The following is a 19,401-nucleotide window of genomic DNA, read 5'->3' as shown; positions in this document are numbered from 1 at the left end:
TTACAGATACTGTCGACCACCAGAAAGATGACTAAACAGGCTCTAGATGAAATCAAGTCTCTGCTAAATGGGTTCTAGATCAAATCAAGCCTTTTCATATCACATCCAAGCCTAATAGTGTGCTTTGGATGTAATATGAAAAGACAAGGCTTATGAAAAAAACAATAATGTTAGGAGAAGCTGAAGGCAGAAGGAAAAGAGGAAAATCTTTGGATGGATTGACTCAATATAGGGAGCCATAACTTTTACTTTTTAAGATCTGATCAGGGCTGTTAAATGATATGACTTTCTGTAGGCGATTAATTTGTAGGGTCAACAGAAGTCACAAGTGACTTAATGACATGTTACACTCTTCTGTCATTCTTTCTGCGATGACATGGAATCCAGACATTCTTTCTCTCTACCATTGTTTTATGAGTGGCTTCCCAGATTTTCTTGTTCAATAGCACTATCCACAGACCCAACACAAGAAATTTTGTTGAAGAACAATAATGTGCCTCCTCCTGCGTTCCATGTACAAAAGCTGACTAGGTCTTCAGCTGATAATAGACAATGGAACAGCAGCATCCATCACACCCACATTTAGAAAGCCTTATGAAGCTTGCTAGAAGTTAAATGCACTTATAAATGCACTAATAATATATAATTATTACTGTATCTAAGTAGTAGCCCAGTGAACTCCATCCACCCTTTCAGGCAGCCCCAGCAACTAGTCTGTTGAGAGGAGGTGCACGATCAGTACTTGTTTATGGATGCAGTTTCTTATCCATCTAAGAATAGATGCATGGAAGCCCACCTGATATTGTGATTCTTTGCCAATGGTCTTTACAGCAACTTTCTGCTATTTTGTAATTGTATTGTTTATTTTGTAGTTATTGTTTGACTTCATTGTTATCTGTGTTGATTCTATAACTTAGGAACTTGAAGAAGAAGAAGAAGAAGAAGAAGAAGAAGAAGAAGAAGAAGAAGAAGAAGAAGAAGAAGAAGGAGAAGGAGAAGGAGAAGGAGAAGAAGAAGAAGAAGAAGGAGAAGGAGAAGGAGAAGGAGAAGAAGAAGAAGAAGAAGAAGAAGAAGAAGAAGAAGAAGAAGAAGAAGAAGAAGAAGAAGAAGAAGAAGGGGACTGCAACTATTGTGAAGGAAAGTTCCTATCCTGATCTTTCACTATTAGAGGTACAACTCATCCATTTCCATATCTCTTTGCAAATGAAGAATCATTACATCAATCTATATGATACTAAAACCAGCTTTCTAACTCGTCTACGTAGTGCTGAATGTAGAAATACACACCCATTAAGTTCAGTCCAGGGCTTCATATTATATGATGTTTACAATCATTGGCAATCTTCTAAGAGTATCTTAAAAATGGTATAAAGCAGGGCTTCACCATGTCTGAAAGCAGCTCTGAGTGTAACAATCAGGGCTGTTCTAGGGCAGTACAAACAGGATGTTGTCCTAGGACAGTGGTTCCCAACCTTGGGTCCCCAGATGTTCTTGGACTAAAACTCCTAGAAGTCTTCACCACTAGCTTTGCTGACCAGGGTTTCCAGAAGCTGTAGTCCAAAAACATCTGGGGAACAAGGTGGGGAAGCATTGCTCTGCCCAGTACATGCACTGGATACTCATACATACATGCATGGATTTTCTTTTCTGATTTCTTTTAATTAGAATACCCTTCCTCCCCATTGACTTTTAACATCTCATTTGATAAAGGGACAAAGTGTACACATTTTTATATGCCTCTGCACATTTTTGTACTTTTTTGGCCTTTAAATTTATCACATCTGCATGGAATTAAGATACCTTGCGATTATATACATATTTCAAATTTCACCTCTGTAAGTGGTATAGATCAGTTGTTCTCAAACTGGGGTCCCCAGATGTTCTTGGACTGCAGCTCCCAGAAATCCTGGCCAACACAGCAAGTGGTGAAGGCTTCTGGGAATGGCTATCCAAGAAAACTGCAGATAACTGGGCAGTAGAGGTCGGGTGGCAATTTTGCATTGTCTATTAGTGTCCCATATCTGAAACCTGATGGTATATCAAATCTTGCCTAAACAATGCTCCATAAGTAAAAAGCTCCTTTCTGCATTTCTGGACCTCATCTGTTCCATTGAGATTCCCTGATCCCTCTGAATTTAGCTGCTGTCCTCACAGTAACTGGAAGAGAAATGGGTTTTTCCAGCAACAGAATGGTGCAAGATAAAGGTAAAGGTAAAGGTTCCCCTTGACAATATGTTGTCCAGTCGTGTTCGACTCTAGGGGGCGGTGCTCATCCCCGTTTCCAAGCCATAGAGCCAGCGTTTTGTCCGAAGACAACCTTCCGTGGTCACATGGCCAGTGCGACTTAGACACGGAATGCTGGTACCTTCCCACCGAGGTGGTCCCTATTTATCTACTTGCATTTGCATGCTTTCGAACCGCTAGGTTGGCGGGAGCTGGGACAAGCGACGGGCGCTCACTCCGTCGCGTGGATTCGATCTTACGACTGCTTGGTCTTCTGACCCTGCAGCACAGGCTTCTGCGGTTTAGCCCACAGCGCCACCACGTCCCTTGGTGCAAGATACTTCTATGGTAATCTAAAGTACTTGAGGATGGTGGGTCTTGAATGGACAATTAAGAACCGTTGGCTTTACAAAAGACCTGATCTAAATTTGTTTATATAGATCACTCTAGGTATCAGCATTTTGGGATTTTTCCTTGGGGGTTTGGCTATGGGGACTATCATGATAAATACCTGCACTATCACTTTCACCACTAGCCACTGCTGATGAGTTTGACTAAACTTGCTCGCACCTGCTCACCATGCAATCAGTACATCTCAAAATCTCTAGCTGGTCTTTGGCACTGAATGCCTTGGATATTAAAGAGCTGGCCCGCCAGTGCCTCAGACATTTGTTCATCTCACAAACATATCCAAATGAAGAGCAAGTGAGTGTGCCTTTGCCTTGCACAGATGCAAACAATTACATGAGGCACAAGGTGATGGGACCCCAGGCCCTACACTGAGGCAATTTTACCCACACATCCTTTCATATGGCAAAGCTTGAAGAATCCTCTGAAAATCCAGTAGATGGAATTTCCCAGTGGGAAGGGATAATGGAAAGACCAAGTAAGGAGTGTGAATGAAACCTATTACTTTTGTAAAACATTGGCTCTGTAAGCTATCAAATTAGAAGATACTTAATTTCTAAAACAGCTTTACTTGGGCGGGAGGTTATTTACAATACAGGGAAGGTCAATTGCCAGTAGAGAAGTTGAAGAAAGCTTGGGTGGTTATAGAAAGGGTTTGGCTTCCTTACAACATATTTTGAAAGATCAAGGAGCTTATAGTTTATGGGTTGCTAACGGCTGTGGAAACATTCAAGGCAAAGAGACTGTTTTGTCTCACAGCTGAATTGAGATGGGGCTACCATCTTGTTGGCTTTTGCAGGGGGCTGATGGGAATTGCAGTAGTATTCTTGATCCCAGCCTCCTAGCACACGTGGGGTTGTTTTTGGTCTGGAAACCTTGGCGGAGCAGTAAAGAAGTGGACAGAGAAGAAGGCTGCAATGAAGATACTCCAGAAAATCTAAGCTGCATGTTGTTCTCCCTTGTACCGTTTGAGATAAATCTGGAAAGCAACCTCATGTATCAAGAACACAGCCTTAAATTATGTTTATCCTTACTGAAATTCTCCGCACTCTATTAAATACTGGGTTATAAGACTGCAATGTATTGTATGGTATTGTACGTGGGGTTGCCTTTGAAAATGTTCTGAAAGCATCCGTTAGAAATTTCCAAAATATTTATTTATTTTATTTTATTTGTTACATTTATATCTCATCCATCTAGTGCCTAAGTGCTATTCTTGGCAGCTGATCACAATGTGGTCCATTTGCTTGTTCTTGGAAAAGGGAGTTTGACATATTAATCTATAAGCAGTGGATCTGTTGAGGTTGTTTGAACTATGAATCTCATAATTCTCCATTCTGAGAGTTCTGTCGGACCCACTAACACCTAATTGTGGCTTACCTGGGAGAAAGGCCTAAGGGCTAGCTCCGTCTAGCTTTCTGTTCAGAAAGGAAGCTCCTAACAAGAAGTGTCCACCTGTGTTTTTGAACAGAAAGCAAGATGGAGCGAGGTCCAGCTAAGGCACAAAGCTTAGTCCTTTCTCCCTGGTGAGCCACACTTAAAATGTCTGTGCAGGTTAGGTAGACATTCCAGGATAGAGAATTATAGAATTTTAGTTCAGAAAACTTTTTTAAAAATCCCATGTTCAGTGATTCACCTGTTGTTATGTGCTGTCAAGTTGGAACTAATAGCAACCCTAACAGGGTTTTCAAGGTAAATTTGATATTTAAGGAGTGGTTTTACCAGTTCCATTCCTCCCGTCAGTTTCCATGGCTGAGTGGAGATTCGAACCCTGTTCTCCAGATTCCTAATCTGTCACACTATCCACTACGACAGTGGTCCTCAACCTTGGGCCTCCAGATGGTCTTGGACTATAACTCCCAGAAGCCACCTCTGCTGGCCAGGATTTCTGGGAGTTGAAGTCCAAGAACATCTGGAGGCCCAAGGTTGAAGACCACTGCACTACAACACACTGGGAATTCAGTGATTCACCTATAACTTGAAAATCTGGTTGTTCTTGCAAATGATTCAGCTTATATATAAGAAGATTGTGGTATATCAGTTCCTGAGAAATCTTTCAAATATTGCAAGCTTCCTAGAACAACTGATACGTCCTCCTAGTTGTATTCACACCTTTTTATTACTAACGCATCATCCCGGGGGGGGGGGGAGGCACCGGCAGATTATTCTTTCTCTTCTTTTTCACAGCAGCCATACAAAGAACAGCTACAGGACGTACTAGGGACAGTTAACTACTGACCAGTCCTAATGACTTGTCAGCCACAAGAAATCCAGAAATGATGGATAAACTCAACGTGTTCTCTCAACACTTTGTCCCAGAAGATGCCACTAGGGAAAGAGACAAGTATACGCAGGAGCAGTAGGATGCACATAGGGGATTGTATGTTGAACTCAATATCCTAGTTGATATGTAAAAAACTTTGCTTTGGTCCACAGACTTTGTGCTGGTGACCACTATGGCATTCCAACGGATGAGAAGTAATGCACCACGATTGTGACCTTTGTCCTGGAATATTAATGTGTCCACGCTGCCTTGCATGAAGCCCAGTCAACAGATGTTTCATTGACCTTTAAGTGGGAAGGAATGAGAAAGAGATTGACTTGGAGATCTTAATGTACATACACACACACACACATGCACACTCACTCTAGGGATAGTAAATTTTTCTCTGAGCCCTTTCTTTTAAATTAAAATGGAACTAGCCCAGCTAACACCTTGTGCTTTAATATTATTCCTAATTCTTTCCCTCATAAATGGGCAGATATTAGTTTTTATGAGTTTCTTGTGTGTGGTGGTCGGGCATGATACTTATCACCCAAACCATTCCTCTTCAAAGGTGTCAAATTAATGGTGGAGAGGAACCTTTCAGCTCAACCATATGTGATGGCTAAACGAACAGAACCTAGGGAGATGGCAGAGCCATCCACCTGCAGCAGTTAATTAGGCAAGAGGTCTTATGGGCCAGTTTTTCAGCTGGGAACACTATTTTGCTCTTAGCCAGGGTGGGATTTTGATCTCACTGCTGGAATCCTTGACTGCTTTGGGTGATTTGCCATGGAGAGGGCTGCCAGCTGGAATGGCGCCTCCTCTCTTGCCATAGAAATAGCCTCATCAGTCATTTACAGCGTTGAGTGCAGCAAGAGTCTATGTAATGCAGATGGACTTTGGAAAAGGATGAGAAGGTGGGATGGATGGAAGCTCATTTTCTCTGGAGCCTATTGGCCGTGTGGTAGACATAGATACTCTGAAGGCCTATGTGGTATGAGTTTTGCACTTATTGGCTTTTGAAATTTGGAAAGCAAGTGAGGGAAAACACCTTGTTACAATATTTATCATGGTCAGTTCTGGTTGATTGGCAGAACAGGCCAAATAGTATAAAAAATACATCTGTGCACTTCTTATCTTCCCAAAGAGTTTGGAAATGGTCCTCTTGTTGCAGAGTTCCTCAACCAGCATGGCCAAGTTAGTCTGAGCAATAGGTCTGCCCACTGTTATCATTCCATCGGCCTTAGAAAAGTTACTTTCTTTAGACTGCATCTCTCAGACTCCCAAGCCAAACTTGTGGGATTCTTGGAGTCATAGACCAAAAAGAGAGAGAGAGAGAGAGAGAGAGAGAGAGAGAGAGAGAGAGAGAGAGAGAGAGAGAGAGAGTAACTTTTCAAGGAACAGGATTTGCTGCTCCTTTCCCAATTTATAACCATTTCCATCTCTTTGCTCGCATTGAAGTCAAATGATTTAGACCAGTGCTTCCTAATCTTGGGGTCCCAAATGTTCTTGGACTAGAACTCCCAGAAATCCTGGCCAGCAAAACTAATGATGATGGCTTCTGGGAGTTTTAGTCCAAGAATACCTGGGGACCCAAGGTTTGGAACCATTGATTTAGACCAATACCAGAACTGATCAATGTGGTCCTTTATACAATATTAGGGATGTGATGGGAAGCTGGCAAAGATTCTCCAGAACCATCCATGCTCTCTGCTGATACCCCCTCTGTATCTCACCATGGCATTCTAGCGTCAGAAAAGGGAGGGATCCTGCTCTTTCAGTGGAGATGGAGAGAGGATCTGGGAGCACATCTTCAGGACTGAAGCTTTATCACTGACCTTAGTGTGAAGTTTCTGATTTGTCTATAGGCCCTGTGATGCTGTCCCAGAGATGATAGTATTGCAAAACCAATCTGTTTTTTGTGACACATTCTGTTCATAATGACTTTGAATAGTTAGTGTAGGAAATTGGGATACAATTAAAAGCAAGTTAAAAGAAGTTTTGATTTTTTTTGGTTGGGTTTTTTTGTGTGTTTTTAAAGCAAGAATATACTCTTTCAAGTTCATTTTTCATAATACCTGAAGCACTCTAGCTGATACGTTCACCTTGACTGGTCCCGTACCAGTCCGAATTGCACCTATATCCTCTTAGCAAATAGTTACTGAAGGGCTTGCATCATGCGGTTGATGCAATCCTTTAATGGACTAGACTCTGCCAAGTTGTTCCCTGTCCACCACACAATTACTCAACAAGCATGTAAGCAAAATTTATAACTGCTTGAATTGACATACAGTGGTGCCTCGTTTAACGATTACCTCATTAAATGATGAAACCGCTCGATGATGATTTTTTTTGTGATTGCTTTTGCAACCACAAAACGATATTCTAATAGGAAACATTCGCTTCGCGATGATCGGTTCCCTGTTTTGGGAACCGATTTTTCGCTAGACGACGATTTTCAAACAGCTGATCAGCAGCTCTAAAACGGCCGCCTGCTGTGCAAAATGGCTCCTCGCTGTGCTTTAGGACGGATTCCTCACTATACAGGCACCGGAAAATGGCCACCCTATGGAGGATCTTCGCATTATGATGAGGTATTTAGCCCATTGGAACACATTGAAGGGTTTTCAATGCATTTCAATGGTTTTTTAAAATTCGCTTGACAACGATTTTGTTTAACAGCAATTTTGCTGGAACGGATTAACATCGTCAAGCAAGGCACCACTGTATTAGCTGGAACTACAAAGGTGGCAGTAGCTATTACAATGTCTTAGGTAATGTGTGACAGAGATGTCGTATCATGCACTTAGTGGGACATAGAAGACACGCCAATGAGATCCACTTGCACATATATATGTTCTTCATGCTTCTGTTTGCAATGTGTGAATGTGAATCTTGATGTTGAAATGCGATCAACACTGAAATGGTACAAATGTTTGTTGTGCTCAAGTACCTCAAGGGCAAAACTTGGAAAAGTTACTTTTTTAGACTACTAATTCCAGGTGTTTCCAGCCAGCATGGCCAGTGGAATGGAAAATATGATCTAGTCCTTTCTGCAATAGTAGTCCAGACTGAGCACTGGCTGTGGCCCTAACCCTCTGGCTGAACCTCCAGTTCCGTGAGACTGCAGAAGAAGGATTGTTTGAGAAGTAGGAACACCAAGCAAAGCACATTGTTAGAAGTATGATGCAATTAATGGGATGAAAATTCCTTTTCAGAGTTCCCTAGTTTTCTGTTAAAAATCTTAGCTGCAAAGCTTTATGCTAGTGTTTTTAATCATCCTAAGGAGACATGAGATTAAAAAACATATATCCTGGCACTCGTTTATGTTCTTGCTATTTTAAAAACAAAAGGAAGACCTGTTTTTTTCAAATGACATCTGGGAAGCACATAGTTGTGCTGCCCATAAAAGTGCCTTCAGACTATGTAATAATTTCCACACAATTCATCAACACCTCTGATCTAAACGACTGTGTACAGGATTCAGTGCAACATGTGTTTTCCATGTGCATTAGTGTTCCAAACAACACGTTTTAAACTTGTCTTAATACAATCAAAGGCCTTGTTAATTACTTCAGTGTGCAGACGATGGAACCCCTGGCTCGTCATATAACCACTCTGAAATAATTTTTATTAGGGACCGAACCAGCTCAATAACACTAATTAATTGTGTTTCTTGGAACACTGAAATTGTGTCAGTGGAAAGAATAGTTCTGGTACATTTCCCACAGAGCTAACTTTTGCACCTTTCAAACATGCTTCTGTCATGGTCATTACAGCAGTGAGGAGAGAGTTGGAAAGGTGCAATAGAAGCGCATTCCTAAGTTATGATTTGAGCGACTGGAGCTGGGTATGCAACAGCGCTGGTCAGAAATTCACACTCTGGCAAATGCCTTCATCGTTCTGGGCTGCTTGCCCACTGAGCTCCAAAGAAAAAGAAATGGCAGACTTTAGAGGGGAAAAATGTGATATTTACGTACCAATGTGTGATTCAATTGTTCCTTTAGTGTGGATGACATGAGAGAGAGAAAGGGAGGGAAGGAAGGAGAGTGCACATATTATGTTGAATGTTGATGTCAGCCTTGTAGGACTTAGAAGTGTTTTTTTTAAAAGGCCCTGCACCTAGTATGGTCACAGACAAATATGATTTATTATTTATTTATTTATTAAATTTGTATGCCACCCCATTAGTGTGAAAGCGCTACTCTGGGAAGTTTACAACCAACTAAAACAATCAATATGAATAAAAACAACAAAACAGTCAAAATATCCAGTGGTGGAATTATAAAATGAAAAACGGCACAAGCATGTAACCATATAGCCGGTAGCCGGGGAATTCTAGGTGTTTTTATTATGCACCATCCAATTGCTTCCAACTCATGATGACCCATGAATTATTGATCTCCAGAAGGTCTTACTATGAACAGTCTTGCAAGCTAAAGGCTGTGGCTTCCTTTATGGACGTCAATCCATCCCATGTTTGATTTTCCTATTTTCATGCTACCTTCAGCTTCTCCAATAATTACAGTATTTTCCCAAGTCTTTTCTTCCCACGATGTACCATAGCGTGACAGCTTTTGTTTTGACCTTGTTGCTTCTAGAAGAGTTCAGACTTGGTCCAGTTGTTTTTGATCTCTGAAGAATGCTATTAAGAATTTGCGCTAATATACCTATCGGGAATACACCATGTCTAACTGAGACATTGCAGGAAACTCTTTTAGTTTCTCTCAGAGTCCTTCAGATGATTCCCTTAAGGAGGAACTTTCAAATACAGTGGTAGCCAGCCTGTTCTATTTGGGACTACACCACCCTAAACATTCACAATCCAGCAGCATCACCAGAGGCTCAGGAGATATCTGTGGCTCAAAGTACATTTTAATGGCTGGTATGCCAGCTGCAGCCTTACGTGGAAGAGGCTGGGTATCAGCAGAGAGCATGGATGGTTCTGGAGAATCTCTGCCAGCTTCCCATCACATCCCTAATATTGTATAAAGGACCACATTGATCAGTTCTGGTATTGGTCTAAATCAATGGTTCCAAACCTTGGGTCCCCAGGTATTCTTGGACTAAAACTCCCAGAAGCCTTCACCATCACCTCTGTTGGCCAGGATTTCTGGGAGTTGAAGTCCAAGAACATCTGGAGGCCCCAGGTTGGGGATCACTGCTCTAGACCAATGGTTCCCAGAAGCCTTCCTCACTAGCTGTGCTGGCTAGGATTTCTGGGGATTGTAGTCCAAAGAACACTCGGGGACCCAAGATTGGGAAGTTCTCCTTTGAGTGGAGAATCTGTGGCCGTCATCTTCTTTGAGATATGCTCCCATTAGCCTCAAGCAACGTTCCAAATAGTCAGGGTATGAATTTTGGTACAACATTGGAATACTGTATGTTCTCCATCTCTCCCTTATATTATTGCAATGCCTCTACATGGCATTGCTTGACAAACACAATTCAGAAAGTGCATTTGGTCCAGAAAAGGGTTGTGAGGATATTACCTGAGGATCAAAATTTGAGCCTTTTGCACCTGTTGTTTTCACTTGCATTGGTCCCCAGTCCATTTCTGGACCCAATTCAACACACTAGCTTTACCCTTTAGTGTCTTAAATGACTTTCAGGCCACAGATTACCTGAAAGATCATCTTTCTGCCTTGTTTGGCCAAAATCTGAAGGGGGACAAGTTTCTTACCCTGGCATATCCCGTTGCCTGTGTGCTGAAAATTTGATACAGACCTAGGGGACAGGCCTGGTCACTGGTTTGTAATTTGGTAACATAGCACCAGAAGACTGTCAGGCTCTTTCACAAACTCTGGCTGGCTTGCCATAATGAACTTCAGAAAGCTGAGAGCCCAGGAAGTTCATTAGTGTTTAATGAGCCTTCAGTAACTTGTAATATTTCATGGGAGTTCTTCTCAGTAATATGGAAGTCAGCCATGAACCTTATACTGAGTGAATTCAAGGAGAACAGGACTGGTACATAAACCGAGGATTTATTATATTATATTTATTTATTTAGCACATTTATATCCCGCCTTGCTTTCATCATTGAACTCACAAAGTGTTATTTATTGCCATAGCTTTTCCTTTCAGACCTGCTGCACTCACTGATGTTCTTTACAGCGTAGGTGGATGTTAACGTACGAAGGATGTACACCCCTTGGATGTTTCTCGTTAAGATATATGGCAATTAGTAAGCCAGGTTCCTGACTAGGCTACTTTCTTACCGGGCCATTAAAACAAGCTCAAATGCTATACTTGGCACATGGTTTCTCTACCAACATTTTGTTGCTGTTATGGGAAGGTAGCAAAAGGTAGCTAAGTATAAATTTACCTAATAATGTTTCCACATGCCCATGTTTAACGTCTAGTTGTAAATCCCTGTCCCACTAAATGTCATTTTCGTGCTGGTACATGTCACGGTGAAACAGATACCAGGGCATATTTCATAATATAAGCCGTATTTTTGTGCTCTCACCTCTGTTGCCTGTGAGGAAATTGTAAAAAAGAAGACTGTTGCCTTTATTTTTGTTTCTGACAGGCCCTCAAATAATGCTGCTAAGAGGACTTCCCTAATGTTGTGTTTTATTTATGACCGATTATGTGGTGAATGCTTTACTTTAAGCTGTTGTGGGAAAGATAGCATTAGGGGAAGAAAACTGTTTTTCTAGGAAACTGGAGACCATAATGGAAAAAACATTTATTTAAATGGTTGGTTAGTTAGTTATGTGCCATCAAGTCTGAACCAACTTATAGCGACCCTAATAAGGTTTTCAAAGTAAGTGAGACATTTAAGGAGTGGTTTTGCCAGTTTCTCTCCCGCAGTGAGATTCTGTGGCTGAGTGGGGATTTGAACTCTGGTGTCCAGAGTCCTAGTCCGTCATTCTTTCCACCGCACCACACTAGGTACCCAATTTAAAAGTTAGCCCAAGGTATATAAACAATCTGCACAAAACACAATAATGCCATTTACTGCAGATGAAGTGACAAGAGCTCAGCCCAGCTCCAGAAAGTTCTAGAAAGTCCACACATGCTTTCTTAAGATGAAGCAGACCTTTTTTTTTTTGGACCAGTTATAGAAAAGTCTCTCACCCACCATTCTCTTTTCTGCACATGGATCTTATTCTAGAAGTCTTATTCATATCAAAATATTCCTGATGATGTAAGGGAATTCTTTCTCTTCACTCCCATTCTTTTCTGTAATGCAGTAATTTTTCACAGATTTAAAATCTGTATCTGAAGCTTGCATGTTGGGTTTGCTGCTAATATGATACCAGAAAAATATATTATCAGTGTTGAAATTGAGCTCCACACTTCTGTGGGATTCCTGCCATCTAGACACCTTTACAAATCTTTTCTTTGCTATTACTTCACTTACTTCTTGTCAAATCAGTAGCAAGCCATTCCTTGAGAAGTCTGAGAGAGAAGGGCAGGACCCCTGTGATGTTGGAAAGACTAGGCAGGTAAGGAAAGTGTGTGGAAGGTGGCAGAACTGCTTCCATGCCAGCGGATTCCAGAAACAGTTATGAGGTGTATCTGACGAAACTTTCACAATTTCACATGCTGTCTGCAGTTTTTTGGCTGGGAGGGATTTTTCTGAGCTGGAGTAACTGTCAATCTATCTAGAACTAACCAATAATTCCTTCTTCTTTTCAAAGATAGCCCCACCTCTTTGCTAAGTCTAGTCTTTCCCTCTGTTCTCTTCTGTCACCGTCAGTTGTTTGCTGTTGATCTGTTCACAACTGTAAACAATGGAATGTTTTTTATTCTTTCTGTTACTGATATCTCAGTGTGAGTTATTGAGATTATAAGGGCCAGTGAATGGGAAAGGAGAAGACTGTTTGGGGGAACTTGAAGCTATTCTCCTCTGCGAACCTCTACACTTCTGCTCCATAGGACGAGGAATTTTGCCAGAAATTCAAAACTCTGCAACAATATCTAGGTGTGTAGATCCAGAATTTTGGTAAAACCCAAATAAGACTCTTCCCTCCCTCCCCCCGGATGAAGATGTGTCTGCATCTCGTGTACAAAAACATTCACAGTGAGCCACAGTGAGTTTAAATCTGCCTCACAATCTGACAAATCAGACTTCCTCCTTCTCCAGCGCCACTTACTTCAGATTTGTCTCTCCACCTGGAGATCTGCCATGAGACTTCAGATGGTATCCAGAAGCTCAGCAACCCTGCTTACCATCATGTCTTCTTTCCCCAGAAGCAGGCGAAAGCAGCACTTTCATCATCTCTTGCATCAGAGATATTCACAAGACAATACCAATGGGCCATGTGAGGCCCAGCTATGATCAAAGTATATGGTGTATTTTCTCATCCCAGTGTATCCAGAATCATCTGAAGGTTGGATTAGGGTTGGTTGGGGTTAGGGTTGGAGGAACGTGGTGGCGTTGCAGGTTAAACCGCAGAAGCCTCTGTGGTGCAAGGTCGGAAGACCAGCCATCGTAAGATCGAATCCACGCGATGGAGTGAGCTCTTGTCGCTCGTCCCAGCTCCTTCCAACCTAGCAGTTTGAAAACATGTAAAAATGTGAGTAGATAAATAGGTACCACCACGATGGGAAGGTAACGGCATTCTGTGCCTAGTTGTGCTGGCCATGTGACCACAGAATCTGTCTACGGACAAACGCTGGCTCTACGGCTTGGAAACAGGGATGAGTGGACACAACTGGACTAAATGTCAAGGGGAACCTTTACCTTACCTTAGGATTAGGGTTACGATTAGGCTTATGTTTAGGGTTAGGGTGGAAGGATATTAGGGTTAGTGGGTCCTGTATTTCAGAACCCACTAATATCCTTCGCAAAAATAGCCAACTTCATGACAACCATTATATTTCACCTTTACTGGTTGACATCATGGCTCATGGTTCAATGGCTTCTGACATTTATGCTCTAATACATAACATTGACTTGGACTAAAAAAGGAGTATCTTAACGGCAAAATGCAATAGATCTTCTGGGATTTTTTTTGTCCTGGATGTTTTCTTGCATGTGAAAAACGTGCATGTACATGGCAAGTGGCTAAATATTGGTGACATTATTTACAGCTCTTCAAGTGACACTGGACAAAACCTTGTTGATTTTATGCATCTGTACAAAATTTTCCTCCCCTCCAGCAGGCTGTCTATGGTACACCTGATGTTTCAGTGGTTGTGAAATGAGTCATGTGAGTTTTCACCCCCGAATACGTGAAGGAGAGCCAACAGGAGAAGAAAAACTACTGAAGGTTTGCCTTATCTGTGCAGTTTCTTTCTGGATTTTGGCCACCATCATAACATGCCTACTTTGTAAGTCTTGTTCTGTGTGAATTCTACAAGAAAACATTATTCTGGGCATCCAAATGTCTAAATGAGGGTTAAACAAGATGGTGTTTTTGTTACACAACATGGCACTGAGAGGCACTTTTTTCGACAGTGGGCACTTTGCTGGCATGTCCTATGAGTCTCTGCCTTTAAAAAAAAAACCCTGAATATCATGATAAACTGTTTATGTGCCTGCACATGGCACGTATGCACATGCCAAACTCACACAGAGCACTTTTCAAGGGATCATCTTTTTAAAAACAATATTCCCGCCAGGCCATGATGACTAACAGCCACTGGACTCTGAACGTACTTTTAAACTAATGTCTGAATATCAGCATTGTGTTCTGTTTGTAATGGTATTGTATCAAGGCATTTCTTCCTTTTCCTTCCCTGTTGCCTATATATTTGTTCATTTTTCTCTACCAAGTTTTAATGAAGAACAATGTAAGTGACAACCCTAATTTGTGTTACTTGTATTTCCTTGGCTTACAGTATTTTTTTTTCCAAGCTACCTCGATGATATCCCCTGGGCAACTGAACTTTTTCTTGGAATAAGAACAAGCAACAAACAACAACAAGCAGCAATGATTAATTAGCACTCGCCGGGCAGTGTCGTGTTTGGCTGTAGTCTGACAAATATTTTAAACTCCCATGGAGCTTTTTGCTGTGTAGCAAACACAATTGAGTAATGTACATGGGCACTCGATTTCCACTCCTGGGGTGCACAAGGAAATTATTTATACCCAAGCCATATTCATTCCAGCTTAAGCCAAGGAAGAATAAAAAATTAGTTCAGGACAAATAGAAGGCAAACTTGATATGGAAAAAGGAACTTTTCCGGAGGGCACAGGGGCTGATGATGAGCTAAGAGGTATAGAAGTGTTTACTTGCACCATTATAAAATCTTGATATTGCCAAATGCTTCAGGCAGGATTCATTTTTCTTAGCTACTCAGCCCACCATTGCACCCCCCATGAGACCTACATCCGGTTGTTAATTCCAGCTAAAATAGACCCACCCAAATCAGTTGCAGCTTGATAAATTAACACTTGCATGAACTCCATTGATTCTGTGGGTCTCCTTAATAGAGACTAATACTGGACTGCCAAAGAATTGAAGCTTTTGAACTGTGGTGCTGGAGGAGGCTCTTGAGAGTCCCCTGGACTGCAAGGAGAACAAACCTATCCATTCTAAAGGAAATGAACCCTGAGTGCTCACTGGAAGGGCAGATCCTGAAGCTGAGGCTCCAATATCTCACGAGAACAGAAGACTCCCTGGAAAAGACCCTGATGCTGGGAAAGTGTGAAGGCAAGAGGAGAAGGGGATGACAGAAGACGAGATGGCTGGACAGTTTCATCGAAGCTACCAACATGAATTTGACCCAACTCCAGGAGGCAGTGGAAGACAGGAGGGCCTGGTGTGCTCTGGTCCATGGGGTCATGAAGAGTCGGACATGACTAAACGACTAAACAACAACAATACTGGACTGCCTATGCAGTTCAGAGAAGATTAAATAGATACTTGTACAGTTTGCTGGATTTGAACGTGTATACCTGAAGGTACAGTATATTCTGCCAAGGACAGATTAGGGGTTTTACTGGCATATTTGCCCCACCATAGTCTTCCTTCCTGTTGTAACTGGACTGGCATCAGAGGTGATGCTGGTTTCCCCTCAGCTGGCCATGCTGGGGGACTTCAGCATTCACATCAAGGCCGTCTTCCCAGGAGTGACTCATGACTTTGTGTCCTCTATGATGGTAATAGGTCTGTTTCAAATAGTACCTGGTCCCACTCATTGTACAGGACCTGGATCTGTGTGTACATGTGTGATGGCTGGCATGGATTTGGAGGGTCTGTGTGCAGTGCCATGGTCATAGACAGAGCACTACCCGATAGAGTTTAGATCCAGTAAAAAATGGAGCCTCTGCTCAGGGGCTGATGGTCCAAGCCAGATGGCTGGCTGATTGCATGAATGATTTGATAGCTCTTGGGGAGCTTTCTGTGGAATGATTTTGAAATGGGGAAATAATCAGTGGACACAGTTGCTCCTAAGCATCTCATTCAATAGCGTAACTCCCTGTTTATTAGGGATCGGACAATAATAAAACCACTGGGATGAAAACTAGAGTGACAGCGTTGAGACTCTTGGATCAGGTCCCACTGAACGCATTAGAAATCATTAGAAGGCTTATTTTGTGACGATGCTGGCAGCAAAGTAATTCTAATTCTCTGCCTATTTCAATGCACAGTGCACAGAGTTGTCCAGCAGAGGTGACTGGAGCATTCAAGAAGCTCTGGACCACAAGAAGCGTGTGCAGACCATTGAGTTGGAACTAATCTTTTTGACAATTTTGCAGACAAGATTGCTTGGTTTTGTTCTGTCTTGGATGCAACTTGAGGCCCTTTGATAAGGGCTATGTTTCAACCTGTACAACCAGAAGATGTGCACAGGATCCTTGGAGAAGCGAGAGCCACCAGATGTGGATTGGATCCTTATCCTTCCTGGATGAGAGGGGGACCTTGCCCAGCTGGACAATGGTGGTGATTTCTGTACAGCAGGGCTATTCTAAAAGAGTTAGCTGTATGACCATTACTGAAAAAGCCCTCCCTAAACACCACTTGGATAACTTCTGTCAGCAAGGTAGTCCTAATTCTCTGCCTGTTTCATTGCATCTGCATCTAAAATTAGTCTTGGCAAGTCTTAGGTAGTTATGGTTGGAATGATCATCTCTGGTGAATATATTATTACCACTGGCTCATGATCCAGGAAAGGGGAGCCTCATCTCGTATTGACCACATGCTGCAGAGGCCATTTCCTAAAATATGAACCTCCAGCTACCAAAGCAATCCTATAACTTTACAACAGACCCCCAGATATCCTAGATTCCTGCTATGTTTTCTTAAGTGCCAGTCACCAGAAACATACTCCAATAGCTTTCAGCATAGAATTCAAAGTACTTTATATAGCACATCTGTTTGTAGCCCAACTTTGTAAGAACATTTTGCAACTTGAGCAACTTACACCATTCAAGCAGCTCAATGCTCTGTAGCAGAGGCTAAATTGCCCCAAATTCACTGATATCCTCTCAAAGAAATTCCATACTATTTTTATTTTTAGAAGTCTCAGCTTCCATGGAGCACAGTTTTTACTACTGCATATCAAAAAGCATTTTAAAACATGCTTTAAAACAACACAAAACAAAATTCCAAGACTTAATATAGCCCCACCAGAGTTCATAACAGAATGAAGAATAAATTCCAAAATGTGACGAGAAAGCCATTCATCCTCCCCCTCAAAATAATGTATGATTACACTGCCATAAAGGAAAGAGATGTCCCTTATTTGTGGTTATTTACAGCAGAGTAAATCAAGCATGTACTATCAAGTGCCAATGAAAATTGTTTAAAAATCAGTCTTAAATAGCTAAACTCTCAGCAGCAGCTCATAAAATGAGTCTTGGCAAGTCTTAGGTAGTTATGGTTAGAATGACAGTCCTTTAGGGAGTTAAGATAGCCAAAAGCAGTAGTAGTTAAGTATAGTGTGATAGATGAGGGAGTCTGTTGGTGGAGGTGATTCTGGAGCAGCCCACAGACTTGAGATCTTAGCACCTTGAGAATTGTGTTATGTTCATTGTTCGGTCCAGCAAAAATGAGCATGATAGAAGAGTCGGAAGATATAAATCCTGTCCCCTGGTACAGTTTCCTCTCTTTCCCTACAAAGGAACAACACTGCAGAAGACCAGTGGGCCACGGCTGAGGTAACAATTCAAAAACCTGAACTCCCAGTTAAGCTGTATATCACAATAATGGTGAAGAGAGAAATATGTTTTGAATAGTCATCACTGTCAAGTAGTGTGATTATGTGTTTGCAGTTTTTGTTATACAGGGCGTATCAATAGTAACCCAATTGCTGGTTCACTGCTCAGTTTTTCCCCCCATCAGGTTTCATATGGACAATCTGCCTGTCTAGAGGGGCGCAGACCACACACAAACACAAACAGAACATTTTTTTGTTTTAAGATGGTAAAATCAGCAATGGCACTGTGATGCTAACTTACAGAAAAGGTGTATGTTGATAACATGACTGTCCATAGCCGCTTGGTTTCCCCATTCCAACCAAATCACATTGAAAGGTTGCTGACCTAGCATTTTTGAGATTACAGTGGGGAAACAAGGGGTGAATTTACCTTGAATGTTGTGGAAAAGTTTTTGAACTGATTTCCCCCTGATCTTAAAGTATTAAAATGATGTGTCTACTTTCTTGCTAAAAGGAAAGGAGACAGTCGAAACAAGAGAACTGTTATGTGCTACTGTAATTTTATTTTATTTTATTTTTTAAAAAAATATCATGCCCGCTACTTAGGAAAGCGAAAAATTAGGTTGGGTGGAAGGATCATGTTTTTTAAAAAACAAGCATGGCTGCAGCGAAATACCAACAAGTGACATCATTCCTGCCTGTCCATCACAGAAGCTCAAAAGGGAGGAGCCAAGGATAGGGCAGGAGGGGCGGAGTTAGAGAGACAGTTGGGGATGTGAAATGGCAGTTAGGGTTTAGGAGAAGAAGGGGGTTAGTGAATTGAACTGAGAGAGTTAAGAGAGTGAATTGAGAAGGTTAAAATACATTGAATAAGCAGGAATGAAATTATAAGTCCTATTAGATATTGCTTAAAAGTATATAGTAGTTTGGAATAAAAGTACTTGCAACCCCATACATAATCAAATCCTTGGTAATACCTGATACAGTTCATACGTGATTTACCTTTGTGATTTACTTGACAATAAACAAATAATTGTTACTCAAACCTCTGATTCCTAAGTTCAATAAACCTTAGCTTTGGCAGCACATATGTGTAACATACATAATGGACGAGTAGTCCAGATAGGTGGGGTATAAATCAAAAACAATCAAATCAAATCAACAAACAAACAAACAAACAAACAAACAAATAATCGGTATTAGGCGGATAATACCTGGTGGCAGCTAGAAGAGACAAGGGTGTGTGCCTTTGTGAGGGCCAAAATAAACAGGGGCAACAAGGTCGAATGCAACAATGACATTAAAAATACCTGAAAACAAATAAAAGAAAGTTTCAGCTGCTTAAACAGTTGTATATGCGAATTACAGTTGTCCTCATGGGCCAGGCTTACTGTCTTGGTAATAATCCCAGTCACTGACACTAAATCAAGATGACATAACCGTT

General features: G+C 41.5%; 1 long non-coding RNA gene across 1 annotated transcript; it reads left to right on the top strand.

Moving 5' to 3' along the window:
* The first annotated feature begins 923 nt into the window (after window positions 1–923).
* LOC144583806 (uncharacterized) lies at window positions 924–18,133 on the top strand. Its single transcript, XR_013537765.1, has 2 exons — window positions 924–1,170; window positions 14,012–18,133. It is a non-coding gene; the product is annotated as an uncharacterized LOC144583806 (long non-coding RNA).
* The last annotated feature ends 1,268 nt before the right edge of the window (window positions 18,134–19,401 follow it).

This window comes from Pogona vitticeps, chromosome 6, assembly GCF_051106095.1.
Source record: "Pogona vitticeps strain Pit_001003342236 chromosome 6, PviZW2.1, whole genome shotgun sequence".
Lineage (NCBI taxonomy): Eukaryota > Metazoa > Chordata > Lepidosauria > Squamata > Agamidae > Pogona > Pogona vitticeps.
The sequence above is the reverse complement of the archived record's forward strand: the minus strand, read 5'-3'. Positions and strand labels throughout refer to the sequence as shown.